This window comes from Bombus pascuorum, chromosome 11, assembly GCF_905332965.1.
Source record: "Bombus pascuorum chromosome 11, iyBomPasc1.1, whole genome shotgun sequence".
NCBI lineage: Eukaryota > Metazoa > Arthropoda > Insecta > Hymenoptera > Apidae > Bombus > Bombus pascuorum.
Window position 1 is genome coordinate 10,469,191 of NC_083498.1, and position 14,376 is coordinate 10,483,566.

The following is a 14,376-nucleotide window of genomic DNA, read 5'->3' on the forward strand; positions in this document are numbered from 1 at the left end:
TCGCGAATCCTCTTCTAAGTTTGGCTATTATACGCCCTCGATTTCAGTTATTCTATGGAACCATCGTTGTCACGAAATTCACGAATTCTACATTCCGTTTACGTGTATTTTACGTATCGCGTGCTCCAATTTTCCATTACTCTGCGGGACTACCGTCACTGCAAAGTTCCCGAACTCTATATTTCTCTTATTTTCGCTCGATTATGTCCTTCCATCCTCCAACCTCTTGAATAATTTTCCTTCGTGAGAAACTACATATCCCGAAGGTTCTCGTACTTTCGTATAAAACAACTAACATCTCTCGAAACATTCTAAAGTAATTTTTAATCAATTTCGTGGGAATCCTAATGAAATCCTAATCGTCCCTCTGGTCGGACAGATTCCGTCCGCTTTTTCTCGATCAACCCTCGTTGCGAGGATAATCGTTTAAACGGTGTTACACGTACGGCCAACGTTTTCGTAGAAATGGAAAGACGACGAACAAGAGGAGAACGCTAAGTGAGTCGAGCCATTAGAACCGGATGGAAGAAGAATATTCAACGCTTTGAGCGGTTACTCGTCCAAACTCGTCCAGCCTTCCACGCACGGTTCGTGATATACAGCGACGGTTTGTTGTCGTCCGTCCTCAAGACAGCCACGTTCAATTGACGGAAAATCGCTCGCGCCTTGCTTTGATGCCGAAATTAGAAGACACGAGGCGAAGCTCCGATTTGGTCCGCGGTAAAGACGCGAATAAAGACTGTCTGTGGGACAATGACGGACCATTGACACACAGAAATCAGTATCTTTATGAATCAGCACGATGATTCGCTCGTATCGTTTTCTTCTTTCACGCTACTTTTTGCAACGCGTTTGCTTACACATTCGAGGTCAGTCTGGTTAATTTAAAATCGATAAAGTACTACATGAAATAAAAATTTTATAACTATTCGATATACAAGAAGTTATCAAAAATCATCACACGAGAAAGAGATAATAGAGGAAAATTGTGGGAAAATAAATTTCGGTAAAAGATGAATACGAATATATTCTATCGTTAAAACTTCGAAACATACTAACTCTCAAGATCGTTTTGTAACGAGACACCGGTTTTAAATGGTTTAAATGAAACGTCAGAGTTACGGACAGCGGAAAGTTTCATTGACACAAAGCCAAACGCACAGTGTCACGTTCGAAGAACGATCCGCGTCGAGCAATTGAAAAATAGCTGTTCGCCGATGAACGGCTAATATATCATTGGAAGCGTTATACCTCTAACGCCTATTAGTCATCCAAGTTAATGAAAATGATATTTCGAATGGTCGGTGTATGCTGGTCCAATGGTATTTTTCCACCGAACCATCGTCGACAGCGTGAAATATTTTTATCCATCGTTCGTGGCCGCGGCAACATACGCGTGCAAATCAATCCAGAACACTACACGTCGGCGGCAGAAGTCATTGTAATCCCAAATACGAATCAATCGGCGTTCGTATTACAGGAATCAGTGAAAAATCGGGGGTAGCGAAAATTAGCCTTATCAGACTCACGGTCCGTTCAACCGGAGACAATGAAAAAGGCCGCGTTCCCCACGCCTCGGTTCTTCGTTTCAGGCCTTCGTTGCTTTATCTCGACCCTTCGAAACGACGGTGTTATCAAGCCAGCAGCCGGGAGGAAGTTAGATCGACGCGAACCGTAATGCGAAAGGAGAGACGAAAAGAAAGTGGCCGTGGGTTAAGGGAAGATGATCCGAGAGGGTAGGTGAAGGCCGATGGAAGAGAACAGAAGAGGCGGCTGTCGCTCGGCCGCCGGACGATTCTCTCGAATTAATTCTTAGGGGTGGATTTGGAAAGGGGCTGCCACCGCTGCCGCCGCCTGTAAGGGGTGTGAGTGGAGCGAGTGGACCGTGAAATAACCAACCCCCGCGCGACACTCGCGCACCCCACGTTCCGTAGCCCCGACACAGTGGCGTAACCTCGTCGTCGGATACCTATTCTCCCGTGTACCCTGGCGATTCTTTCTCGAGGACGTTTAACCTCGCAGCCGAGAACACGGATATAGACAGGGGGCGCTAATTAACGATCTGTCTCGGGACTCTTAGTGTCCCCGGACCCGCGTACTTCCGGGCTGCCTGGCTCATTAGCGTCGCGAATTAACCATTGATCGACGCTTTGAACTTGCGGAACGAAGGTGCTACCGGGGAGACTGTTTTCTCCATTCAGCCGAATCAAATTTGTTTGTATAGAACCGATACGAAGGTGACGCAAGATGAAGTATCGAACCGCGGACTGTTCGTTATGAACCATTGCCAACAACAAGTCTAACGATATTAATCGTCGAAATTTAGACACAAAGGAACGACGTCTCCAAATTTCGACACGTAGAAAATTAAAAATTACAGGTCATTCGTTATAGTTCGCTTGCACACGATTCTTCGTAACGGTTTCTTACAGTATCGAAACGTAAAGAGTGCTACGAGGTAGGTTTATTACGTTACCGAGTTTCCACGTTTATCGTAATTATTATAAAACGTTACTGAAAACGATAAAAATGATCGATGACGATTGACCCGCAATTTTGAGTCTTGTCTCGTCAAAGAACGTCAAAAATCTGTCAACTGATCGATAGTATCAAAAATGTAGCTCCTTCGTTTCTCGATGCTTTTACCTTATCGTTAACTTTATTTAATATTAATGCAGGTTTAAGTTAACCCAAAAGAGCCATAAAAGAAGCCACAGAAATTTCCTCTTCGTACTTAGCTAAAACCAAAGAAAGTCACCTAAATTCTGAGTCTTTGTGGCGGGGCGCGTTTCCGCTTAAATCCTCCCGGCCGGCTCGTTATCAGCCGCGAGAAATTACCGTGAAAAGACACGCCGGCGGGTTAGGAAGTCGCCCGGACTAGAGTTACCAATTATCCACGGTCAACCGCCTATTCCCTTTGTCCCCGCCTTCGGTAGCTTCCGGTACACGAGGCGTGCAGCTCCGGCAACGCTTGTACTCCGATCCTCGGGATTCGTGTACGGATTAGCAGTTTGAGGTCGTCGAGTCGCACGCATCGGAAGCAGCAAGGCACGCCACTGCAGTCAGCCTGCTCCACTTAAGCGTGTAATAGCTCAATAGCTGTCGTTCCCGTGTCTGCGAATACGACGAGGGTCACCATTGCGCGTGTACAAGCTCTGCCTGTATTTATAGACTCGCCTCCGACCGAAATACTTGCCCGAAAATGATGTTCCGTGCCCACGAGTGTCCTTCGTTCTTGCGAGACGTTTCGCAGAATCTGAGACGTTGCTCCCGTTAATTGGTCCCGCCAGTTTGACACGTTGGCTATCACGGTAATAATAATATCGTCAGAGAAAAAGGCCAACGCAGATACGATATAATATTTTGAAAAAATTGAACGTTATGGCGAACTATGTCTCTGTCTATGACTACTCGCAGGGAAAAATATATAAAATTCGCGTCAACCAATGAACGCGCTGACGAGACTGTCCTGCCTTGTGCAACCGTGAAATAAGAATCGACGAAAGGGATGCTTCGATTGCAATCTGTTAACCGAATGATCGATCGAGGTAAACGTGGCAAACCTTCCATCGTACGAAACGTAGAAAAATTGGATTTTAAACGATGGATTTTTGTTTCAAGTTTCATACGAGTTTCGTGCGAAAGAATTGATCAAATTTACAGGATGAAGGCACATCTTTGTTAACGAAAGGGGAGTTGGTAAACAAGCGGGAATAAGGATACAATTGAGCAATATTTTCGCAGCATCCCTTGGCCGCGGAGGGGACGGGAGATAAAGTCGGTTCTTACGGTGGCGGCTCGATTCCGGGCTGTCGTAGTTAAATCGGATAGCAGGACCGTAGACGAACAAAAGCCTCCGCGAATCGATCGATTGGCTGCGAGCCGTTATCTTTCGCGTCCGCGCTTCTCTCTTTCCTTGTTCAACTCGCGCCGCTGTTACCCGCCGCGATGTGGACGCGTCTCGCTTGTCTCGCGCTAGTGGAACGGAATCACCGAGGATTATGACGTTGCCAGTCAATCTTTTCTTCTCCAGACTCATTCACGAAGCTTCGCCGTGATTTCATGTAGCACGAATTACCAGATACTGTTTAATCCCTGAATGCTGCAACGTAGAATTTCGCGAGGCCAATTTTACTACCGTCATATGTTCACGTGAATAAATTTGTCAATATTTTGGTTCCGTGTCGGTTCATTATCAAACGAATTAAATTGAAGAATTGATCGAAGATTAGCGATCGTACGTGGAAAGGGAAGAATGATTCCACGGAGATGATGTAGCAATGACAAGCATGGCAGGGATGATGAGAAAGGAGGAAACAAATAGAACGAATAATGAGACGAAGGAAATAGGAAAGAAGCGAGGATGAAAGGGAAAGGGAGAAAGGATAAGAAAGCAACGGAATGCTTAGCATCTGTCAATGCCCCTGCCATTTACGACACAAAATAACTCGATACTTGGCTAATTTAGAATTTTTATCACCTCGTATCCGTCTCTGAATCTATTTTAACATAATTCGAACAAGACCATTTACCCCTGTCGTTTCTAATCTTCTTACAAAAACCATTAGAACGTTTTGAAGTTTAGCTGTAACGATAAAGTCAATCACGACTAACGATTACTGTAGACGTTTAATCAAACGATTCGTCTTCGACAAGAACGATTTAAGTAAAGGTATGATTCCGGTATAACCATCATCCTTTCGAGAATTTTACTTGCCAACGAGATCGAACTCCGGTGGTCTAACCGAGATCATGCCGATTCGCTTATAATCACGAATACGCTCAATAATAACCGATACTTGTAGTCAGGTGATTCGACTTACCGCACTTATTGCTACGAGTTCACCGCAAATTACCCATCCCCGTTCAATTACCATCGACATCGGAGCAAGTCGATCTAATCCTCGAGCGACAGCGTCGATTGATTTCCAGCCGAATGGAAAGACAGGCTGCCGCGAACGAAGCGAAGCAAAAGGGGCGGAGGAGGAGGGAGGGGGAGGGTGGCGGTCGGAGTTTCGACAAAAACTGCCTGACGAAAATTGGCGAAACCGGCGCGGTGGCGGCGCGCGTGCAACCATCCACATGCACTTTCACCTTAGCGATCGGCGGAGTGTGTCGGTGAACGTGGTGGTTGCCGTATCTGCCTGCACGCATACACACGCACACGCGGCAAGCAGACTCATATACACGCAGCAGGGAGAACGGAATTCGGTTCGACCTCAACAGTGCAAACAGAAGCATTGATTTCACCGCTTTCAAACACCCCCTAGCAAAGCGTCAGTCGCTCGGGGTGGTCCCCGTCCGCGTATACGTGTACGTGAGAGACCTGCGCGTTCGGACGCGGCACTGGTGTGCGTGTGCAAGCCGACGAGGAGCAGGACGATCGCCCGCTCCTTGTCGCCGATGCGGTTCTAATAATAATGCTAATTGAAATCAGCACCGCCGCGAAATTCGACGCTGCAGCCCTTCGCGTTTCCACGCTCGAATTCCGAACTCCTCGAATCACTCGGCCGTCTTTTCGATCTACCGTACGCTACGCCATTCCAATAGCTTCTTAAGGATCTTTGTCGAGACATTAATATCAGAATCCGTCTACAAAAAGGATATTCGTAGAACGAGAATCTATATTCCGAACCGTTCGACTAAGCCTGATCATGCGTAAAATAGACAATTTCTTAATCTTCCTTGTTACGAATCTACGAGATGAACAGTTTCTCAAGTGCGGTCCGATGTTTCGAAGATCTCGACCCAAGGCATACCGGTCTGAATCTCTGAAATTGCTTTCTAACTGGATTAACACCCCGCTATCAAAAGAAAACTTTACAATCCGCTGTATCGACCTTTCCCTCTGAGAAGCCAAATTAATTGTAAAATGTATCCAGCCTATCCGAATATATCACGCAAGGTGATCCGTAAACCGAAGGATACCGATCCAAATCCTCGATATTCGTCTCTAATTCGATCGACATCCGTTCCAATCTACCACCATCGAATTCAGCCTATTTCGAAAAGAAGCATCGTCGTGCATCGAGGACGTCGACGAGCCTCGGTCAGAGGAACAATGAGCCACGGCCAGGCAACTCGTGCTCTCTGGGCGACCCTCCGCGCGCACACCTTTCCGCGAAGAAGAGAGCAGTCAGGGTGGCAATAACCCGGCAGCCGAGGGGATGTGGGTTCCAGCTCGGATAGTTGAGTGCCGGCGGGAGGGGCGGTGGAGGGTGGCCCGGGGGAAGGGGCGGCGAAGCGAACGTTTAATAAAAGATGCGCAGAGATAGCGCCATTACCCCGGCTTGCATTATTTACCGGTGCGAGGCAACTCTCTGGCCGCGTTCCGCCGCAGTCGCGGCGTTAGGTAGGCGTGTCGTGTCCAAGTGTGTGTGTACACGGGCTTCGTTCGCCCGTGTACGAACGCCACGACGACGCCAAATGCACGTACATACCTGCCGCCGTGTTCATCTACACCCGCCTCGTGGCGTCGTCTTGGTTACACGAACGAAGAATGGGGACGATCGCCGCGATGGAGATCGTTGCAACGATCGCTGATTTTGTACGATGATACCGTTCTGAAAGTATAAGGGATGTTTAGAGAGGAAAAAAAAAGAGGCTGTGTCGATAGGTCTGAAATATGTATGTCGAAGGGTGGTTTATTTTTGGGTGCAACCATTCCCGAGCATTTGGCAGATTGTTGATTTTCCTGGATGTGGTACATGACCTCCGATTCTACGAACTGTTGGAGAGTTTATCGAGACCCTTGCGAGGGAAGACAACTCTGGAGAATTGGGGCGATTCAATGAATGAGTTATTATCGTTATTAACGACGGGATACCAGATCGATGCCTTTCTTGGGGATATAATTGACAAAAGAGGAGAAATTTTCTTACGATACGAACAGGAACGATGCTTCTTCGAAGCGCGTATAACGTTTTTGGACGTTTCTCTAACGAAAGAAAATTTCCCTCGAAAGGAAAACTTGCCCATTCTAAGAACCATATTAACTGGTTAATCCCGAGGAAAAAGTTCTCCTTCGTCGGGTTGTCTTTGGTCGGACATCCGACATTCAGTCGGAAGCGTAGAATGGTTGCTTAACGGCGCGGTCGAAGAAAGCTCGGGCCGATTTCTCGAGAGCCCAGGTCGACGCGATTCTCTACGAGCAGAAGCCGTCGTAACGACGAACATTACTCCGGGGGTTGGAAAACACCGTTAATTACCTCCCCGTGGGCCGTTCGTTATCCGCTGGACCTTTCCCGGCCCACTGGTGTGCGGTTCGCCCAAATTGCCTTCTCACTTGCTGGGCGAAGATCGCTACGATTACGCTCGTCCGTTGTTCCTCTCTTCTCTCTGCACTTTGTGCTTGTTGTTTCGCCAATGTGTGCTCCCAGATGAGGAAACGGAAAGAGACGGATGGTAAATAGACAAGGAAACGAATATCCAAGGTACATGGAACAACGAGGAGGAGAAGAAAGATCGCGGGGGTTGGACTTTACAACTGAGGGAAGCGAAGTGTAAGCGTGTACTCGAAAGGGATGGCAATTCGGGAGGAACCACGGGACTAACAGGGAAAACTCGGGAACTGTATGCCGCGGCGGGGAGGAGGTAACGACAGAAAGGGGGTGAGAGAAGAGATACAGCCCCGTCAAGGGCAACGAGAGCCGAAACCACCCTCGGTGACGAAAGAGGAACGCGCAAACGGATGGAGGGAGAAAAGGCTGGAGAAGAGATTCGAGTGGCAAAGCCGGAAGGCGAACTTGACATTTATATCGGGGATTCTCGGCTTTACACCGAGAAGAACCCTTTCGAGTAGAATACCGTTGAACGGAAGACCGAATCGAAAGGGGTGGAACATCGGGGGAGGAGAAGCTTTCGGAGATCCTTCCTCTTGCACTCTCTATCTCTCCTACTTTCTTAGTGTCTCTCGTACCGCGGCAAATTATGTCCGGACTGTTCGCAGTCGAGGAAGCTTCAATCGAGCGTGACGCGGTCTCCGTGGTAAGGAAAGTTTGCGTATCGATGGCGACCTTGCTCCGATGCACGGGGTTAATCGTCGCTTTCGTTTATGAAATCTTATCGAACCTAATCTTCGACCTTTCGCTAGATTCTTAGGTGACAAGTCATTTTGCAATTTTGTAAATGTCATTGGGAAATTGACGATAAGTATCCTCGGTGGTACATCGCGATATATCGCTGAGCATAGATACTCGTACCTGTACTTGGGATTAGTCCTATGCTCGGTTCACTGAATTATCAGACTTACGCGGAACATGGACAGGAAATCTCTCGAATGGTAATAATCGTGTACCTACGACGATGCTCGAGTTACGTACATTTCCTATAACGGAACGTGTTGGGAACAAATTTCTCTGCACATGGTACGTATATTCGCAACATGTTCTGCGGAAAATATCATTTCCTTCCTACCTTGCATTCGCGACAGATAACGAAAACTACTGTGTTAGGGATGAACGATAACTACCAACGAACGGTCATCGCTTACCAGCACAAGGGATGCGCCCTTAGCTGCCTGGTGCTGCCACCAGGAGGTGAGTTTTCTCTCATGGTAACAACCCCGGAACAGGGGTGGCTTACCCTTGTTCAATAATCTACCAGAAGCGGATAACACGTGTTCAGCGCGTTTTAAACGTATTATCTACGAAACAAGAAGAGAATTTACGAATTTCGCTGCTTCGTGGCGTTAGTCGGCGAACTTTGAACGCTCTGGACAAACATTCTCGTACCCGTTGGAGTCCAGAGGGGAAATTCCGCGGAGCGTTAAATTTCGAACGTGGACACGTGTCGGAGGAATATAAATTTTCCGCGAAACTTTCGCGCGTGGCGTGATTCATTGGCGGTTCGCGTCGATAAATTACTCCTCGTTAAAATTCCCCTCTGGAAAAAGCGTCGTTGTATTACCAGCCTCGTAAAACAAAACGAGAAAAATAACCAGGAGAAACGGTCGTGGTACGAAACAGAAACGGAAAGGGGAGAGGGAAGTAATCGATGGAAAAACGTTGGTATTTCCCAAGTGTAAACGGTTTCGAAACACCGTTAATGACGAACGCGATCGAGCCATTCATCCAGCGACGACAGAGCCGACGGAACGCGTTAACTTTAATCTTCCGCTTTATTCTAATGCGTCCGTTTGAAACGCGCCCCGTTTCCTTTCTCTCCGCCACCCTTCCACCCCTTTGCCCACCCCCTCGCCAGCGTTCTCTGTCGCGCTCTCGCTCCTTAGTCGCAAATTGGCCCCGGCATTCTTTTCTTTATCATTGAAAAAGTTTCTATTATACCGAGAATTTTCCCGTTCCGCGCGATACCGTCGTGAATAGACGATGTCTGCAATAATAAAAGAATGAAACGGGACAACGGGAAAGCGTATAGAGTTGCATAACAAGAGAGCAGTATCACGGAAAATCACGAACGGGAACGACAAATGCGTTTGGCGTGCCTCCTAATGAGGTCGTTTAGCACAGCGGCGAGGAGAGCCGGTCTCTGGAGGACCGTATTAATGAATCGGCCGGCTGAAATTGGTGCAGTGCGTCGCTAGAAGCGTACACACGATCGCACACGCGTATACACGAATGGCGAATGCTCGTGTACACGTAGGTTGGCAAAGTGAGGAGCGCGTTAAAGGCGCGCCGTTTTCACGTGCAATTAGCCTCCTCATCGGAGGCGGATCGATGCCGCGAGGAAAGGAAAACACGGGCTCTTTTAGGGAGCTGGTTCTGTTCTACGATTGAAGACCAACCCCTTTTGCCGCGAGACAAATAATTCGCGTGAAAGGTAGAGTTCGCACGACCGAGCCCCGATCGAGTTTCAATGGAGGAACGGTTTTTAAACGGTGTCTGGTGTTGGAAAGGCGAAACGAAAGCTCGCAACGAAGGCATTGTGGTTCGTATCGTATCGGCCAAAGACGCTGTTTTCACGGTTAATCTTTAACCGATCTCGCGATACAGAAACGTAGCGGCATTGTTCGAGCAACTTTTCCTATAGAATTCCGATCTGACTGTAAAACATGCCGTGGCGTAATCGAATCCGCAACGGCCGACGTGAAAGACGGGGGGTGGCATCGAGATCGCGACAAAATGGCGAGGTTGGTGGAAATTCATAAGAATCCCGGCAAAGCCCGGGGATACAGGCAGCCGTGGAACGAGTACACTGCCTGTGAGCTTCATCGCCCGCGATTCCCCCTTTTCCGCCTCGCTTCGTTGCCGGGTGTCGTCGCCTGAAATAGGAAGTCCTCGGAATCCGCGGCAGCCATATCGCCGGTAAACCAACAGATTGGAGCTTGCCGCCTTAATGCCTCTGGCCTGGGGAACGGGGTGGGTGACAGGCCAAACAAATTTATAGGTCTCTTATCCGAAAGATACACGGGATTATCCCCCGGGTCGCGCGCGCGTTCGCAGTAGTTCGCGGGGGACGACGTTGGCGGCGGAGGGGGCGGTTTCGAGGGGTTGACTCCTCGGCGGAGCAGAGCTCGAAAAATCGTAAAAACTTTATATAACTCGGCTGAAGGAGCGAGATATTCAACGGCCACGATAGAGGGTGGTTGGTGGGGAGGGTGGAACGAGAGACAGAAGCAGCGAAAGGTAGAGAAGGAATAGCGAGGCGGGGGTTGGCCGCCGTCGGATTCCCGTATAGAGGGGTGGCGAAGAAGGCAGGAAAGACAGTTACCAGAAGCCAGCTTGCGGAGTTTGTAGCCGAGGGTGGTACTGAAGCGTTTCAGAAAGAACGGGAAGGAAGAGAAGTCTGCGATCGGAGGAAGAGAGCGAGAGACAGAGAGGAGAGAGAGCCTGATTTGGGAAGGAGAAACGAAGATTATCGGGGCTGGAACAGAGAGAGGGAAGAAGAGGCCGTGGATGCAGAGGGCAGGGTAAAAGCGGCGCGTAAAGAGAATAAAACCGTGGCAGGAGGCAGGGAGAGGGAGAGAAGGAGGCAAGGGTCGATTCATTCTAATTCGGTTGTGAAGGCTACAGCTTGTCCAACAGCTCTGTAGTATCTGTAGGGTGGCTGCTGGCTGCCACTGTTGCTGCCAATGTGGCCGGTGTACTCCACTGTTTCCTCCACCTCTCTCCGTTGTCCTCTTTCCTCCCCTTTCCATCCCTCTTTTTCCCTTTCTTTCCCTCTATTTGACCCTCTCTACACATTCCGCTCGTCCCCCCTCCCCGCTGCCCTTCCCCGGTCCTCTATCTGTCTCCAGCGCCGTTGACTTCTCGCCCTTCGGGGAGGGAATATTTTTCAGGAAATTTCCGTGCCCGGATGGATACGCCGGGGCGATGATACTTGCCGGCGACGACACGGCCCACGGACTTTGTCGACTTGACAAATTGGTAGCGCCGTTGTCGCTTCTATTAGCGCGTCGCGAATGAGGATTTCTGGCCGGAACGTTCTCATCGACGATACCCGGCCCCTCGACCAACACGTAGTGCAGTCGCCCGCGGTTCTCCATCGACTTTGTTCACCAATTAAGATAGACATCATTCGCACCGAGATTTGAGAGATCGTCGTTCTTTATCGGAACGAAAACATGCTGCGATCCGATTACCGGTATTATTTTCAACGGAGGAGATACCGCTTTGATTCGCGGTTCACCTTTTACCACGGATACCATCTTCGCACCAATTTTGACGAATTCGGTACGACACGTCAGAACGATACGAAACGACCGCGATAAATCGGCGTCCATTTTACGAAGAGCGTATAAATTAAGGAATTTATGGGGCTTGGCGTTTCCTCGCCTTTCCAGTCGCGATATTTCCACGCGAGTTTCGGCGTTGCTATGAAAAAGCAGAATTCTTTTTCGGTCAGAAGCGGAGGCGACGGAGCGTCTCAAAGAGCTGCACGGAACAGGAGCATACGGCCGGGCTGTTTATGTCGATACAGGTACAATGTAGCCCCACGCTGCTCGTTTCCGGCCGCAGTTCCTCCAATCTATCGAACTTCAATCCCCGTCGACTTTCCATTCTGCGCGCGGAAAAACATTCCCAGGGAAATTTCAGCGACCAAAAGCCCCCGACTCGGTGACAAGTAGCGCCATAAATAGAGTCGATACGACGGGATACGTCGTATTCCCGTTCGTTCCAGCGTGCCTTGCCAGTCACCCTGATATCTTTCTCTGCTTTACACCGAGCCCTGATCCACCCCTGAAAATCACCGTCAAGCCATCGATGGATGGATATCACCGGCAGAGTCTCTCTGCAACCTGTTTCAAGCTACACGTCGACGAGCTTCGTAAATAAACCGCCGTACTAAATAAAAATTACAGCGGTGTGCAAGAATCGACGAGTTTGACCGGAAATCATCTGAGGCGTATACACGCGCGCATAGTTCCAGCCTCTGGTATACTCTTGCCGTGATTGGTAGTTGTTTTCTGTTCTGTTCTACGAGTTTTTGCCTGTTGTACGCGTGCACTCGCTTTTTCCCTTTTATTTTTATTTATTTTTTGTTTGTTTCCGCGATATTTAAAGTTCTTCGTGATAGTAATTCGAGTAATCGAGTTTCGATCGCAATGGAGAACCGGCAGTTTAACTGGCAATTTCCAACAATGATATTTCAGACCTTTTATTATTAGTTTCTCGCGAGACTTTACGGTGGATACGATATTTTATTCGCGCATTTGAAAATCGTTGTTCTCGTTGTTGCGTACGTCTATCTATGCGTTCTATGTACGCCACCGTGTACATATACGTTTACATATACATACATTTATATACATGTACATATATATATATATTTTTTTTATTTCGTTCAAACATGACCGCTGTTTCGAACGCTCAACGATTTACGAACCGTCAAACGAGTGATCACGTAACTGCCGCGTTACTCGGCTCTCTCTTTTTTTTTATTCCCCTCTCCCGTTGCCACCACCAATCGTGAAATATTGTAGACCGTTCTTGTTATTGACGATTGGTTACAAACGTTAAACTGGCCACCACCGGACAATTATTGCGCCGCTATTGCGGCCGCTAAAATATTTCGCGCGAGCTACGATCGTCTGACCGCGAACACCGCCACCGGAAATAGCATTTCGCGCTTCTCCTATCGCCGTCTGTCACGCGACAATTATCCCGAATTTACCGGAAAATTCTACTAATGCGACCGGATTCTTAATTACGGTGCTGCGCACGTTAATCGCCTGTCGATACATCGGGCTATTCGACTTTCGCTCCATTAATGCTGGAAAAATCGAAATAACGATGGTTTGTGTACGTTACGTCGGTCATCTATTATTGCGTATCTTGATTAAAATTGTATCGTAAAGATCTGAGAAATCGTGTGACAACAGAGATTTTCGAGAATCTTCGATTCGTCGAATTACTACTTTATTTATTTATTTATCCATTTATTTGTCGTCCGAGAGAAAAGATCTGTTAGAAGAAAGCATCCTATGGGAAATAATTCCACGGCAATCCTTTCAGCCCTCGATTAGCCCTATAAAAGTGATAAAAAAAACTTGTGCTCGTTGTAGCTTCAGCTTCTCGAATCTCGAATCTGCCAAATGCTTGCTAGGATAAATTCTCGTCTTTCAGGCGAGGAGCCCGATGAAATGTTGCAGTCCCGATTGAAATCAGGGACGAGATCGGCAAAGAACGGCGGGGAACCGCAGGAAAATTCGCGATGCATTAACGTGAACGATTTCGCGGCCGATTTACAAGCGGGCAATCTCTCTCTCTCTCTCTTTCTCTCTCTGTCTGTTTGCGCCTCGCGCACCATTTGCTCGAAAGTCCATTCCGGGTTCAGCGACGCGTTCCATAGACGCAGATAGTGGCCCCGATGGACACGGGATAGCGGCGTTTACAATTTAATCGATGATAAATGCCGACAGATAGGCGGGCCGCGCCCTCTCTCCGCGTGCACCCCGCCGGGTAAACCACTTGGCGCTCGGTTGCTTCCTATTAGAGCGGCTCTATACATTTCCAGTATGGTCCATTTGGGGCGCGACTACCACCAGCACTCGTCTCCTTTCCTCGCCGGCGACATGTGGGCTCATCGAAGCAAAACCAGGGAACACCATGGTCCGTGGGTGTCGTAGGTGCGACATCATCCATCCATCTATCCGTAGGTCGGCGTAAAGCCCGGCACAATATCCCTTCTGGGACTTCTTTTCGTCCTTTTAATGGCACACCCGTGGCTATCCTTTGGATATTCTACCGCCGTATTACGCGGACCGTCGCATTTTCCATCGGCGATCGCTCGAATCTTCGAACCTGCTGATCTAGGTTCAACACGTGTCCGAAATAGTTGGTTTAGTTGGACAGTGGACGATTCGAGCTGGACCTTTCCATTCGTATACTTTACGCTGAACTGACCCCACGTTCACTCGTCTCTTGCCTGTGTCTCTTGTGTAATCGGTAACGCGAGCAAAAATCAATCTTTGCGTCT

At 48.5% G+C, this 14,376-nt stretch overlaps 1 protein-coding gene across 1 annotated transcript in view; it reads right to left on the reverse strand.

Annotated features, from left to right (window-relative positions):
- The window catches only part of LOC132911854 (peroxiredoxin-like), a 147,524-nt gene that overhangs the window by 81,760 nt on the left and 51,388 nt on the right, over window positions 1–14,376 (reverse strand). The window lies entirely within an intron of this gene.